We start from the raw sequence: 17,192 nt of genomic DNA on the forward strand, positions 1-17,192 counted from the left end.
TTGGACTGAGATGTTGGCTACCTAAAGCAAGGTGAGAGACAACAAAACATGTGGAACATTTCTAACAAAAACTGACTGACCAACACATAGAAAAGGTTCCTACACATTTATCTCTTATTGCATATGCACAAGTAGAATTAACCTTGTGGCAGCTTAAAACTCCATTCTGTAGGTAAGGACCCAGACACTTGCAGATGTAATACAGAGGCAGTCCTGGCTGCATAAGGATGTAAAACCAGAACACACCCTGGGGTGAAAGTTCAGCATGCAATAACATTAATCCCCAGCATTAACCATAAGAATGAATGCAAATATCCTTGTCATACCTCACTAGCATAAGGTAAATTTGCCCTCTTTAGAAAATGTATAGACAATGTTTAATTACCTTCCACTCTCTAGCTGAGACAAGTGCTGCAGACCAGCAGCTTTTCAACAGAAGCTTGGTAACGTAACCTAACAAGGTTTCTCATGATGCAAATCTTGGCAACCTTTATGCAAGTTTGGTGCAGAAAGAGACACACAGTCAGCCATTTAATTCACCCTTCGAGTGAAGTGGGAGGGAGAGGTTAACATGATATTCAACTAGTCAGTCCATGTTCCCTTATTTATCATTTGCCTGATAAAAATTGGGAGATAGATATATGCATACATCCCGTTATATGGTCAAAATTATGCTGCTGTTTCCCCTTTCCCCTATTAAAACAGAAAGAAACAAAGGAAAAAAAAAGGAAAAAAAAGAAGAAAAAAAAAGGAAAAAAGAAAAAAAAAAAGGAAAAAAAAAAGGAAAAAAGAAAAAGGAAAAAAAGAAAAAGGGAAAAAAGAAAAAAAGGAAAAGGAAAAAAGGAAAAGGAAAAAAGGAAAAGGAAAAAAGGAAAAGGAAAAAAGGAAAAGGAAAAAAGGAAAAGGAAAAAAGGAAAAGGAAAAAAGGAAAAGGAAAAGGGAGAAGAAAAGGGAGAAGAAAAGGGGGAAGAAAAGGGGGAAGAAAAGGGGGGAGAAAAGGGGGGAGAAAAGGGGGGAGAAAAGGGGGGAGAAAAGGGGGCAGAAAAGGGGGCAGAAAAGGGGGCAGAAAAGGGGGAAGAAAAGGGGGAAGAAAAGGGGGAAGAAAAGGGGGAAGAAAAGGGGGAAGAAAAGGGGGAAAAGGAAAAAAAGGAAAAAAAGGAAAAAAAAGGAAAAAAAGGAAAAAAAGGAAAAAAAGGAAAAAAAGGAAAAAAAGGAAAAAAAGGAAAAAAAGGAAAAAAGGAAAAAAAGGAAAAAAAGGAAAAAAGGAAAAAAAGGAAAAAAAGGAAAAAAAGGAAAAAAAGGAAAAAGGGAAAAAAGGGAAAAAAGGGAAAAAAAAAGGAAAAAAAGGAAAAAAGGAAAAAAAGGAAAAAAAGGGAAAAAAGGGAAAAAAGGGAAAAAAGGGAAAAAAGGGAAAAAAGGGAAAAAAGGGAAAAAAGGGAAAAAAGGAAAAAAGGAAAAAAGGAAAAAAGGAAAAAAGGAAAAAAAGGAAAAAAAGGAAAAAAAGGAAAAAAAGGAAAAAAAGGAAAAAAAGGAAAAAAAGGAAAAAAAATTAAGAAAAAAACCCCAAAAAGGCTACTTTCTCCTCAGACCAGAATCATCCCAATGCAAGAATATTTATAACAAAATCACAGAATAATTTGGGTCATAAGGGGCTTCTAAAGGTCATCTACTCCAACCTCCCTACAGTAAGCAGGGGCACCCTCAACTAGATGTCAAAAAGCTCCTTGACAGAATGTTTTAAGCTGTAGTCCCATATTTTCTAAAGCTAGATTCAAAATATCTCCTGACCGTCTTATCTACGTATGAAAGACTATTGTGTGACCATTTAGGTATTTGGAGAAGCCATTTCTGCTTCCTATCTATCTACAGCATTGTCTGCTCTGGAAAGTCTGTTTGTACCAGACACTCCCCCAGGCACTTCCCTCTGCAGGAGATAATCATCACATTTATGCACACAAATAATGTTTATCAGTTGCTACAGGCACAGAAAAATCTGCCAGGGGAAATCTCCAGGATTTCATACAATTCCCTCTTGGAGATCTCCTGTGACAGTCAAATGTGTTGTTGAGAGATCAGCCAGATCAGTTCAAGCACTTTTTCACAAGTCACATAATTTTCTCATCTCTGCAGAGTTATCTGGTGAATTTCTGGACCACTCAGGACATCAAAAACCAAATATTCTGGGTGTGAACCCAGGCATAGCTGTGACACCCAGAATTACAACTACAAAAAAAAAAAAAAAAAAAAAAAAAAAAAAAAAAAAAGTGTATTTCCTCTTTATATCACAACTGCAAAATAAGTTACATATTGTCAGAACAATAAGGCACATTCAGGATAAATATTTCAAAGACATGTTGGTATTAGTGAGAGGAAAGGTCTCAAGAGGCTGCCCTGGGAAGCTCTCCATGGGTTCTCCCCAGATTGTTGTTGACAAACATCGGTCAGCAATTAGCAGGAAGATTTTTAGTGTGAAGTCTTCTCTGAAGCACAGAACAGACTTTGAGGCAAAAAGACCTGGCTCAGGACCTCATGGGTACAAAAATACAACTTAACTTCACCATCTTAAATATGAAGAAGGAGCTCTTTTTTCCTATTTGCCATTTTTGCTTTGTTTTGTTTTAGTCTTCATCTCTGGAAGAGTTTAATTCATTTTAAGGGCATTTTCAAGGTGAGTTTCCTCCTCTTCACAGCTGACTTTATGCTACTTGTGAGCTATTACCTACTCAGAAGTAGATCATACCTCAGCAAGGAAAGTTAGGAATCTCTAAGACCGATGATAACTGGTGTATAATTTGCTGAAGGTGCAGGCAGTCTCACCCTGATGAGGGACACACAAAATTATATCAGAGATCAAAGCCACACCAAACAGTGTGGGCATTGACTTGGGCAGATCTGGCTGTTCCCCACGCTCAATAGACCCTTCTTGGCCCCTGCACAGCAATCAGGAGTAGGCAGAAAGGAGAAGACTATTTAGCATAATTTCATTCTTTGAAGCCTCTCAGAAGGTACACTGCAAGAACCAGTGGACTCAAGACTAATTTTTCATACCTACTGTGGTTGACTTAAGGACTGAGAAGACTATGAAAGTCAGGAAGCACTGAGATAAGAACTTCACTCAGTTATCTGTTGAAGATGCTGAATTTAATACAGTTTAATACAAAAGCTAGGTGCTGGTGGAGCTTGCCATCCAGGAAATTACAAGTATAACTAGTAGCCATTTGCTAAACTGATGCTGTGAAATGATCTACATTAAGTGGTATTTTTCCTTCTGCCCAATAGCAGTAGAGCTATGTCTGAAGTACTGTGTCTAGTTTTTGGCCCATTAGTAGAACAGAGATGTTGGTAAACTGAAGTGATTCCAGGGGAGGGCCACCCAGATTTGAGGGGCTGGCAGATATGATGTACAGCAAAAAGTTGAGAGCCCTGGGGTTGTTTATCTGGAGACAAAAAGGAAAAGACAGTGTGAGCAGATATATAGATTTTCTCCTATCTAAAGTGGGTTATGGAGAAGACAGAGCCACACTTTTCTCACTGATGCACAGTGAAGAGACAGCCACAGCAGTCACACGTGGCAGGAGGGGAAATTCCAGCTAGACTGGATGTGGGGGCACAAACACATTTTTCACCCTGATGGCCATGCACCTGAGTCAACCCCAGAGAGGTCAGGGAACCTCCATCCTTTGGGATACTCAAAACTCAATGGGACAAAGCCTCAAGAAATCTCTTCTAGTTTAGGCCTGTTTTTTTAAAAATTAAAAACATTCAGAACTCCCCACAAATATATTTTTTTCCTATGATTCTCTGATATTATGCCCTAGGGATGCTTTCAGTAAGAGAGTTCTGTGCACCCTCCCAGAGAGAGCATAAGCAACATCATCACAAGTGTCCTTCCATTTCCACAGACAAATACAGTAGCTAGCAGTCTTTGACCTCAAAGGATATTAAAGGATGAGAAGAAAAGTGAGTAAAAGCAATGAGAAGATTAACCAGACCTGGTAGCACACTTTATAAGTTCCTCAAACAAAATATGAAAACACTGAACTGGAAGCTTTAAGACTCATATCTTCTGTGTAGGTAGTTAATTTTACTTGTTTCAAGAAGGATTCAGTTTGCCAGTCTCCTGTATTTTTTAAAGACCTTGCTGACTAAAATTCTGTTTCAGAATTCAAGAGACATTTTGTTTAAAGTTCTGCTCTGTCATGTGAACTTCCCTTATACACCCAGGTGTTCAGTAGGATATCTTTACCAGGCTCTATGAATGCTCAGTTCTGACATCTGAAACTTGGGGCACTTTGATCAAGATTCCCCCAAGAATATTTTACATTTAAATTTTCATTCCCTTGAATGAAATTCCTTTTTGTAACCCTAAGGCCTAACCAGACATTTTCATCCATAAAAATCATATCTTGTCAAGGACCATTAAAGGCAGCTCAAGACTGACATCACTGGACTATAAGTATGCACTTCAAACAAGTAATGTTTTTCAGTGCATCTACTACAATTCCAACCATATTTTTTTTAAAAATGTGCTTCACATGTCAAGGCTTGCATGGAAAATTTCACTCTTACTCAGGATTCATGGAAATATCAAATGTTATAAATGCATTTTAATTCTTTCCTGAGGTTATATTTGTTTACCATAAATATCTTATAGTAAGAAAAACAAAGAAAAAGTTTGACTGTTCCCTTCCCTTAGTAAGGATCACAATTCTCAATTCAGATTTCCTCTAAACTGCAACCTAGTACTTGTATTATAGAATTGGTTTCCAGCTTAAGTTGCTATTTGGTGATCACCATACACTGAATTATTTAATTACTTTTTTGTCATGAGTTAGTGCTCTTGAAATTATCACCTTCTATATCTTTTCAGAGAAAAGCAAAACATTTTACCTACTTTAATGTTGTCTTTCTTGCCTAGAGATTGATTATCTGGCAAAACATTGTCATGACGCCAATATAAACTTTTCACATTGTCACACTGACGTGCCCATTATTTCAGTTGTCTCTTACAGAGAAAACCACATTACTAACAGCCTGAAGACAGACAAACAGACATTTTTTCAGGTTGACCTATAAACCAGAAAATCATACCAAATCTGTGATATTAAGTTCAGTGCTTGAGTATTATATCACAAGAGATCTAACAGTGCCAAGAAGTGTATGAAATCAAGAATGCTCAAGTCACCTACTTACACTTCCTTCATCTTCAGGTTTAGCTGCAGAGGGATCATTTGTTTCATCTGTTCCAGTAGAACTCATTTTTATTATTAAGATGAAAAAGAGCCTTGTACCTTTTTCTCAGGCACCACTGCTACTTCTGAAGCTGAAAACAGTCACCAGCAGTGTCCATGGCCAATAGAGGAATCAATTTACTTTGATGAGTTTCCAGTTGTAACCTCATCTGCCCTATGGCTCCCTTGGGAATATTAGAAGGACACTATCACATATCTCTGGACAACAAATTCAGACTGAATAAAATAGTCTTTCAATAGCCTTTTTAAGATGAAACAGACTTCAACTGGCTAAAAAGTACATTTCATACATCACTAAAATTTCACAAAATTAGTTGTCATGAACAAGCAAAGCAGCAAGTAAAATATGAGAGCAAAATCATGCAATTAAAAGAAGGAAAATTAAGCAAGAGTGCTGCAAACAGCAGATAACAACTGCAAACAAAGAAGAGCACTTTGACTCTTTTTCTAGAATTTTATGTACCTTTTGAACACTCAAATCTGGTTCTTTTATTGTAACAGAGAAATAAACTCCTCCAGGCAACATGTTCCATATATTGTTAAAATAGATCAGGCTTCAAACTGAGAAGCCTTTTTGTAATCAGATGCAGGAAATCACTCGTACCATAACAGTTCCAGCCTATTTTCTTTGGTAATTAAATATTTATGAAGGATGTAAAACAGTACTCTCCTCAATGGATGCTAACTATAGACCAGCCTTTACTTTTCACTCATTAACAATCTCAATGTTTTCCTTGAGTCAGTTTCAGAAATGGCACTGGAAAAATGCCAACTTTTTGTTAAAAAAAAAGCAACACCCAAACATTTATTTAATTATCATTGGAAATGTAGACCCAAGGTGAACAAGCACAAAACAATGAGCAACACAGTAACTTAGAAATATAGAAAAGATGTAACCAGACTTTGTAACAGGTAAACTCCAGGCATGATCTATGCAGTGTCTGTGTAACCAGCAATAGATTACTTCAACTACAAGACAAAAAAATAATCCTACATTTATATACTTGCAAACAAAAATATTTCTTGTCAGTGTGTTGTCTTTGTCTTATACCCTGAAGCCAAATATTTATGTCTTCAGCCATTGTTATTTTTTCTAGAACTGTAACAATTTAAACATATGAAGTGATACCTTAAGCTTTGGGCCTCATTGATGCTTTAGTAGAATAGGAAAATCTATATATAATAATAGAGAATAAATGAATAATTTTTCCCATCCTTTTATTTTCAAGGACAATTCTTTGGGGGACTACTGCTGTCTCTTAAAGTGTTTGTGCAATTTTAAAAAATACTCTACTAACCTGTACATGGGGAGTTATTATGATTTAAATGGTATTTCAGAAGCTGGTCCATGGATTATAGAGGAGCATTCTTCATGGAAATACTTCCCTTTTGTCAGTATCAAAGTCTTTGGCATGTTTACATTATGCTCTGAGGAAGCACTGTTATTTCCAGATTTCACTGTTCTTCAGCATTTAGTTTCATATTTTTTTCCTGAGAAAATAAAAATAACCATCTCATTTGATATTTAAGTAGCAACACGAGTCAATCAAAAGGTATAGCATTAAATGTGAGCTTTAAACCTGATGAGAAAATTATGTGCCACTTTCTCTAGATTACACAGAAATGCTAAGGTAGAAGTTATTTCCATTCCTTCAGTGAGGTGCAGAACATTGTTAGGCATCTTTCACATACTTAAGGTATATACAGGCTCTTTGTACAAAATAAATAAAGAAAAAATAGAATTATGGAGAAGAGTAGGAGGCCCTCCAGGTCCCAGAGCAGAGATCCTTGATGCAGATGGATCTTCCTGAAGATCTGCAGACCACAGAAAGTCCACAAAGAGTGAGGAAGACAAAGCACATGTACAGTGACCATACCATGGCTTGGGAGGTGAAGAGGGTGAAGAAATGAAGCTGAGCCTGGGAAAAGGAGAAAGAACAGTGTTGTTTCAACATTTCCTTTTTCTTTCCCACTACCCAAATTAGTAGTTACATTTTAGTTTTACTTGGCAATAAATTAAGTAAATTTGGGACAAATTGATTCTGGTTTGCCTGTGACAGTAGCTGGCAAATAATCTCCTTGTGTTAATCTCATAACATTATTTTTCTCTCCTTCCTGTTCTTCCTGTTTTCCTCCCCAGTCCTGCTGGGGAGAGGAGGGAGGGACTGAGAGGATGGGTGGGAGTTTGGCTGATAGCCACAGCTAACCCACAATGTTACAGTACCTGGTACTTACTTCACCTTCTTTTAAAAAGCAAAATTATGTGTGAAGCTTTTTTCAAGGTGAGTGCATGCTGTTTGCAAGGAAAGCTAAGAATATAGAGGTTGGGAAACCAAAATAAAATATGAAGCATACTAGAAATAAAATCATCTTATGAAAGTGAGCACTGTTGTTTCCTTCTGTTTCATTAATTGCGGGTTGCCTATATGAAAGTTAAAACAAAAAAACTGAAAAAAACCAAAACAAAAAAAAAAACCAAAACAAAACAAACAAATAAACCCAAAAAACCAAAACAAAACAAACAAAAAAAAACCAAACCAAAAACAAACCCATCCCAAAAAAACCAGAAAATCGAAATGGAAGCCTAGAAGACGATGTAAATCACAGGTCTCAGGTTCCCCTGATAGATAGCAGTGATTCCAGGTCATCTTGAAAAGTTAACATGAGCCAACGAGTCCAGTTACTATAAAATATGAGCCAATTATTTGTGCTTTCACATAGGTCCACCTGCAAGGGCTTTAAGCAATTACCTGCTATGTGTTAACTGGTATTAGAGACCTTGATTTTATTTCCTGCAAGCAGTGCATATCAAAGCACAATTCTTATCTCTTTCTAACCTGAATCAGCATGACACCTATGCTGATTAATTCCAGAAGAATCCCGCTTTCTTGTCCTTGTCATGACTTCTAGTCCAGTTCAACCTCTTCACAGTCTCCTCCTACTGGAAAACCACTGTGACAAATAACAAACTTCTTAGTTTATTCAAACAATGCCAGTGATGCTTGGTTCTACTCACCTCATTCTCTCTTAGGGCTGTAGCTTCCTCATGCACATCTCTTTGGCAGCCTGACTTCTTTATGTTTCCCGTCTCTCCAAGGCCCTCACAAAACCAGGGGCATTCTGTTAGCCTCATCTCACCCCAAGTGACCTCAGCCCAAGCCCACTGAGCCCCTGATTAAGGGAAAGGCTGTATCAGATCTGTGGCAGCCTCAAGCCACAGCTGGAATGTCTGACTATATTGAACAGAAATATCTGGAGAAAGCTGGGATGGCAGAGATTCTGCTCTCTGAGAGGAAAAGTTTGTCACAAACTTGATGCTATGCTAGGAGAGAGGTAGGGTTCACCTCACCTGCCTCAGACTGGCTACGAGGTAGGCATATAAATCCAGGTTTGTTTTCTAGACTCAAGTCTATCCACAATGATGACAGAGAAGCATTCAGACTCAGAAGATGAATCATGCTTTCACCACCAGACACAGAGAGAAAAAAGACAAATAGCTTGTCTTGTTTTATAAAAGCTATCACCTACACCTTTCTGTGTAAAAAATCTTTCCCTTCTGACAAAAGCTGCTTTCATGATCAGTTCAGAGGCTTTCTTACTCCTTTAATTGATAGGACCCTAGAGCCAACCTGCCAGCATCAGCCCACTAATGCATCAGTGTCCTCTAGAGAGGTGCTAACCTTAGCATGACATTTTTTTTTTCAAACTGAACATCCAAAATGACATTCTGCTTGTGTATCAGGAGCTCCCTTCACTAAGCAGCAATGTCTAACAAGCTGCACAAAAGCATGGGAGGAAGAAGAGTCCATGCAAAATGCAAAGTTAATTCTACTAAAGCACTGTTTTAGTATTTATACAAGAATTTTCTTGCCTATTGGTTGTAGCTGTCTTTAATCAAGACTTAAGCAAAGCACAGATCAACCTATCAGTGAAAATAAAAGAAGGGTTTAAGTGATCACTTATAATAACATTTGAGAAGACATTCGTATAGATTTTGAAGTCAATTAATTCTCAGCAGAGCTGACACAGAGTAACACTGTATGATTGCATATTTTGCTCCTTGGATAATTTCTTCAAATTACAGCTAAGATTACTTCCATCAGAGGAAGAAAGATTTTGGTTTTCCTTCCCAATAGGTCAGCTGAATTTGTAATTCAGCTTAATTTTCAACCTAGAAGAGGTCAAATACCTATACTCTTAATAAGCAGGGACTAATAAAAACTGGTAGAGTATTAAAAGACTTAAAAGATCTGTATATATGTAGGGAAGCCATAAATATTATGAATGCATCTTTTCCATCACAGGAGACAAAACCAGCACACAGTGACTGTTTCTCTTTTTTTGGAAGCTGCAATTGTGACCAAATTCAATTGTTCAAGGGAGGCTTTTACTGAAGTATGGTAGAAGGTGGCAATTGATTATTAATTAACTAGTAATTGTCTACCAATATATGTTCAGTACCAACTTTGAACCTCTTTCACCTGAATACCATCAGGTGAATGAATAGCATCCTTCTGGCTTTGAGACCTTTGTCACCTGGAGATGCAGCTTCTTATCACAGCACTCACTTATTTTTCTTCTCCTTGAGCTCTTAATTTCTAGTTCCTGGCAGTTCCTGACAATGCCTGACTATGGCCTAGAGGTCTCTGATGTAACAGTTTCTAACAGGCAAAATTATCTTGGAATTTACAGGCAATTGAGCTGTCTTCATAGATCCAGACACTCCATATAACTGCGATTGACCAAACCTATCATCCGAAATGAAGCTTCTGACTGCCTTGTATTGCACCTTCCCTGAGCACTAATAGAGCTATTTTGCCTTCCCTGTGCTGAGAACAGCCTAGTTATTTGTATCCCCATCAACTGAAATTAAAATAAAAAGGCTAAGTGAGCACATTATTCAGCCACAGCATCCATTTATCAGTCCGTGGCATTTTAAGGCCAGACAAGCCATCATTTTATGGTCTCACACCACTTGGTTCTTAATGGGGCCACTAGCTAATTTCACTCTCAATTTCTCTTTTGTTTATATGAAACTGGACAGCTGTGTGGCAGGAAGCAGGACAAGTAACACCAACACAGCATACATGAATCATACTGCTAGATCAAATGTGGAGAATTGCAGTGCTAGGAAACCTGCTGCATTTCAAGTGCAATTTAAAAATACATAAAATAAGACAGAGTTTCTACAATAATAAGGTTGACCTAGTTGAGCTAGCACGGAAGCCAATGATAACTCTACATAAATCAAGTCATGGCAGTGCTTCAGCCAAGCAAAAGCAATGTTTGTAGATTTTCAGGTGATGAGATGTGCTGATGTGTAAACTCCTGTCTATCAGAGTGCTCAGTCACGCATGGCTGGCTAGGTCAGGCCCCAGTAGAGTTTGACAAGCCAGGTTAAAGCATGTTTGCTGGTGAATGTGTCTGTTCTCTTCTTTAGTAGTTAGATTATGGTGTTGGTCAAAGGTTGAACTGGATGATCTTGGAGGTCTCTTCCAACCTAAACATTCTGTAATTCTGTGAATCTCCTCCCTAAAACCACACTTCAGCTGCTGGCTAGGTTGTTCATTGGTGTCCTGTTGAAGTGAACAAGGACAAAATTTTTAAGTCCAGTCTTCAGCTTATAAGCAGTGCAGCACTGTCCAAAAGCATTGATCCTTGAGGCTAAGACCCCCAGAGGCTGTTATGATAAATGGATACCCCATTCTCTATAATCAAACACGATGAACCACATGAAGGGGGCACAGGAAAACATCTCTCTTCCCACACTTTCATAGCAATCAGTTGCCATAGCAGATGCCCAGCTGAAAGAAGAGTACTGTTCAGTGCCAGTGAACCAAAGATACCTTGCCCATGTTTGCAGGACTGCAGTAGCTCCCCCAGGAAATACTGTGCCCAAGGCCTCCACAAGCCTGATGTTTGCAACAAATAAATTTCTACATCAAATGCTAACATAATTTACTTGTCCTGCTTTTCCACGGCTGCATTTTCCTCACAATCTTTCATACCCTGAAAGAAAACCAGCACTGGAAGTTTAACTCCTCGTGTTCCCTCCTCTGTCTTTCAAAAACCTATCCATACCCCTTTCTTTCAGTCTTGACCTTTCATCTCATTTCTGTTTCTCTGAGCATCTTCTAAGTAGAAGGACAGAACAAAAAAACCTTAAATATGTATATATAAATATAATATATAAATATATATATAAAATATAAATATATATATATAAAAATAAAAAAACCTGAGCTTTTTCTGTCTTCGTGACACCTTCAGCAATGCATGCAGGTCACATATGCCACTTTTATCCATACTCCATGAAGTCTCAGAATCCTGTGATGTTATCACCCAGGCAATGACAGACAAAAAGCAGCACATATAACTACACTGTTAAGGAGCAGAACAGATTTATATATTTTTTTATTTTTGTTTTTAAAACAAATAACTTGAATTACCCTACTAGTAAACAGATTATTTGCACTTTTCATTGCTAAACAAGCTGTTTCACTCAGTCTGGTGAATTTGGGATTTTGGTGTCTTTGCTCATGGGTTATTGGGATAACTTGACATTTCACTTCCTAAAAGTGACTGACAGTGTCAGCAGTCATCCCAAAAGTTCTGGTAAGTAGAGCACCCAGAAGACCCATAGAGATTTATTCAAGGACTGAAAATACATACTTGACAGGGAGGGACTCCAGGAAGTGCATCCAGTTAATTCAACATGGAAAAGTTTAAACAAAAATATTTTTAGTGTTTGAATTGCATAGCTTTGTTATTGGCAGGCATTGTCACCATGACAATGAAAATTCAAAGTTCAGGCAGAGGCAGGGCAGTGTAGATGTGCAGACAATGTAATTTAAACAGAAAATCTGGTGTTCAGAATGAAAGCCACACACAAAACCAGACAAACCAGTTGAGATGAACCACTAGTGAATGCTGTTAGACATGAACACAACTGACCAAGAATTGCACTGACTGCCATTCACCAAAGTGTACTGTCTCATGTTTTGGGTTATTTTTTTTTGTTTGTTTGTTTGTTTGTTTTTTTTGGTTGGTTGGTTGGTTGGGGTTTTTGTGGTTTTATTTTTTTTTTCCCCAGAGATGCTCCTGAAGTTCCATCTAGGTCATTGCAGCTTCCTCTGACCTTGATATCTTTGAGTACTTGCAGGCAAGTACCTCAGCTGCAGGGACACTAAACTTTCATCAGGGATTGATCACCAGCTTGAATATCTGATCATGCCCTTGGGCTGATTGCAGTGAAAAGACAGGAAGAAGTTAAGAGGATCTGGACTGATGGAAACAAAAATGCAAGCCTAAATACAAAACTTGTTATTGTGATCCACATAGCATTTGTTTCTCCTATCTGCTTTTAGCTTCTTCATGAGACACATTGCTCTCTCATGAGAACAGCAGGATTTCAAAGGCTGGATGTGGTCATGATTGGCATATGGCAGCATCCTCACATGTTCACTGCCACATGATGAAATTGCAAGAACTGAAGAGCTTTTAAAAAGAGGAAGCTACAGCCCTGTCCACTCCATTTGTGGTGTCATCACAACACCCTGACCAAAATGCTACTATAGTCTGAACTGGTTTTAGTTTCCTTTTACCTTCTGTCCATGCTGTGTGGAAATTCAGCAGAAAGAAACACCCTTCCTAGCCCTTGGGTCAGCACACAACTCAGTTCAAAGAGTTTGTAAGACTGCCTACAGAGCTGCCATGTTATCCAGCTCTGTCACCCAACATCTCACAACACCACCATTCGAGCTGTCTCTACAGACAAAAACTTTACTTGGGGTTTAAATACTGTATTTTTCCACAAGTTGGCCCTAGTCCATATTCTTTCAAATAAACAGTGCTATGTCAGCAAGTTCAGCCCTCTCAATGTTAAAGCCAAGCACCTCATGAAAGATAAAAGGAAGGTAATCAAGACCATTGGGGAAATCATCCTGAGCATCAATTTGCCAGGCTGGGGGGGGACACAGGAGATTTGTTTAGTGTTCAGTAGGTTATCACAGGAGACAAGCTGATTGCAAGTGTATGCATACAGTGCCTAAAAAAGATAACTGGTCACAAAAGCTGCACTTGCCTACTGCAGTGAAATTTTAGTATCCTTTGTTGCCTGGAAAGCATGGACTAAGATCCCCAGACTATATCCCTTGTGTACAGTAATGTCAGAACCTGCCAAGACTCTGCACTTCCTCTGTGTAACAGAGCAGGGCTGAACATCTGTGTGTCTCGACCTTCAGACACAGGGAGCTCCCTGTATCCACTTCCATGCTGGCCAGTCAGCTTCCTACCTTTTGCTTGTCCAGACTTGCAGTGAATTTGTTTTAACAGGCGAGATGTATTCCTTATGGTCCTTTTCTAAGTTGGAAGGAGGCGAGAACTAATCTGGGATCACGAGATGTTGGCAGAGCTGCTCTCCTGAGAGTCTTTATTGCCATGGCCACATAACAAGACAAACAAGATAAAATATGCCTACACTTTTACGTGGGACACCTTTTCACATAGCTTAGGATTTTGTGCAGCCTCATGGTCTCTTGGCTCTCAGTCTTGCAAGTGATATGCAGGGCTGTCAATATTTCTCCAGAATCATTACCGAGAAGCAGCCATGAGGGCCCTGCTGCCCTTACACTTTTAGGCCAAACCCTTCACTTTGCTGGGATACTGTTCAAGAACTTGTCTTGGCCCAATCATTTAATGAAATTTTCTCTAGAAACATTTTTAAGAATAGATTTAGACTCCAATTTCTATATTTCTTGGGGATAGAGGAGTAGGAAGGAAAAGACTTTATGTAGAACATGATTCCTATAGTTTAAATTTTCTGTAGAAGTTGTATTTTTCAACGAGTCTTGGTAATACATTGCATTTTCATTGCAGCCCTCCTCCTGAGGATTTTAAAAGACTCCCAGACACCATGGTAAGTCTCAGAAGTGCTTTGCATTTATAATGAATCCCGAGGGAGGAAACATGATTCATTTTGTAAAACACCAAGCAAATGGCAGTAGCCGCCACCTTCATCTCAAAGGACGAAGTGTTGTTACAAGTACATAAGTAATGTTCTGTAAAGAACTATTTTTGGAGTGAATTTTCCTCCCCAAGGAGCAAAACAGTTTTGGAAAAAAAGAAGTCCTGTTCTTTGGGAGCTCTGCTTTCCTTTTGGTGGATAGACACTCACCTATCTCGGAATGAAAATGCTCCGGCAGGAACATTGGCTTTTGTTTCTTCAGATCCATAGCTCCTGCCTGACATGAAAGGAGCTCATCCCAATTGCAGCAGCTGTGCCTGTGCAGAGGTGATGTCCTGGAGAGAGCATGAGTTTTCTGCTGTGCCTTATTTTTAGACAACCAAGTAAACAAGAAGACGCCAGTTGTCTTTAAGCAATGCACATTACTGGGCTCTGCTATGAACAACTTCCCAATAATGTCCATAAAGATCCTCCTTCCCTTGTTCCCAGCCAAGATGACAGGGCTTTCACCTTCACTTGCTATACATCAGTTTAAATTAACAATATTACCTGAGAATATACAAATGTTGACCAAAGAGAAAACTAAAATTCGAGATCCTTGGTGAACGGCGATGGCAGAAGGAGTAGTGTTGATGACATTAAGTCCAGCTGGTTCATGTTTCCATTTGTAGAGGTCATTCATCTCCTTCTTCTCCCAAATTAGAGGAATCCTTTTTTAACAGAGCAGCTGGTTCCCCTCCTAGGGGTCCCTTCCACTCTATCTTTTATTCTGTCCATCTTTCCCCATATTTCATGGGTTATTTCAAGGCTGCTCAATGGAAAGACAACTTGAAATCCATTCAGTCTTCAAATTAATACCTAACTTGTCTTTTTTTCCTAAATTTCCTGCTGTCCATCTTTCCCCATATTTCATGGGTTATTTCAAGGCTGCTCAATGGAAAGACAACTTGAAATCCATTCAGTCTTCAAATTAATACCTAACTTGTCTTTTTTTCCTAAATACCCACCATATGTATAAAACAGGCAAGTTAGTAGAAGGTAGAAAGTGTTTTCTTGGTCCCTCCCCCCTCCTATCAGACTGTGCTGTTTTTATTCCCTGGTTTCAGATTTAAACAAAGAGTAAGGAGTCCAGAAATCAAAAAAAAAAAAAAAAACAACACCTGCTTTCTCTGCCCATTAAGGGGTGTTACCACATCATTCCCCACTGATGCCAGACATGGCCACTGCAGTTCATCTCCTTGAAGATCACACAGTGCTCCATTGGGGGCTCATGTCTTAACCACCATGACATTGCAAGAGAACAAAAAAAATCCAGCTGTTTCAATACTACATTTTCTAATTCTGATACTCTAAAAATATCACTGCAAGGAGAGTTTTGAAAATTAAAGCACGCTAACTGCTCTCAGGTGGCCTTCATCATGTACGCCCTACATACAGTACAGATTACATTAGAACATTGTTTTAAGAAAATTGTCTTAAACACCAAGATAAATGGATCCTTTTATTTCTGAATTATTTTGAAGAAGCTAACATCTTCCAAAACTCATTATCTTCAAAACTTAAGATTGATTCTAGATGAATGCTAAGGTTTATGATTCATCCCATTATAGCTAGCACACAGTCTCTTAGAGAAAGCAATGTTCAGAACTGAAACCTCCTTCCTCCAGCTGATACATAGATGAAGGGCACGAGCACCACCACTCCTTCAGTTAAGTGCTCCCTGGGCCCATTTATCTCCAGCTAATAATCCAATTTGCCTGGATGTGCTTGACTCCAGTGGGAGGGCAACCCACAAAGCAACTGCAGAAGGTAGGTCTTGAGGGACTCATCATATTACATGGAGCCAGACATTTTAAGTACAGAACATATTCTGCCAAAAGGAGGTTCACTCATGCAGCCTGCTCCTATGACATGGCAGTACTACAGCTTGCTTTTATTTCACAGCTCCCATTTAAAATGCAAACAGCACAAAACCTGTTCAATCATTCATGTATTCATTTTACAGAATACAGAGACTGGTGAGTACTGCTGTAAAAAAATAATTCTTTTTTTGATCTTCATCCTACACCAAGTATATAAAAAGAAAGAGGAAAAGACAGAAATAATAAGAAAGAAAAATAACCAATTACTACAAATGCACCACTCTCTTTTATCTACTTACTGTGATTCAAGTGGTTATAGGTGTTTCACATAAAAAAAATGTAGAAACCTACCACATATTACTTGTTTTTAAGTTCCGTCTTGAAATATCCAGCAATAGCTTGACTTACTAACACATACACCAAAATAATGGCTGTTGCAACCATTGATTTTGGCATCTCGTAAATCAGCTCATATTGTGGTTGTGCTTCTGGGGGAGGGCTTCACATAATTAAACATTTCGCAGCAGGAGATTAAAGTAACTTCTGTGTTTAGGCAAGACTTCCAGTGCTGAGTAAATCCCCTCCAAAACACACACAAGGATTTTGGGTCTCTTTCTGCGACTCAGGCAGAAATGCTTCTCACACTAAGAAATCATAAAGAATCAATCTCCAATACAAGTGATAGAGCTCAAAACCAAATGCATGGGAATGCAAAAAATAAATCCCAGGACTTAGGAACTGCAAGTCCATTCCTTAAAGCTCATTACACTGACCTTCAGGGTGGCAGCCAGCACATCTCAGCTGGGAGCCTTTCCCAGCTGCCCTCTGCTCACAGCAGCTCCTGCAAGGCCCACATGCACTGGGACAGATGCCTTCATACACTGCTACGTGGGCTGCTTTCATCTGTGGCCACACTGCCCCTGGTTAATAATACCTCCATCAACAGCCAGAAATAAAATGCACTTAATAACAAACAGCCATGAAGGATTAATAGCTTTGCTACGTTTCCAGCAGCTCCTGCCAGTGCTGAGCCACTTTAGGGACACTGACTCAGAGCAAAATCTCCACATATACAAAAGCAAAATGGACTTCAGCTTACACACATAAGCCTGA

This window comes from Heliangelus exortis, chromosome 1 (assembly GCF_036169615.1).
Source record: "Heliangelus exortis chromosome 1, bHelExo1.hap1, whole genome shotgun sequence".
Taxonomy (NCBI): domain Eukaryota; kingdom Metazoa; phylum Chordata; class Aves; order Apodiformes; family Trochilidae; genus Heliangelus; species Heliangelus exortis.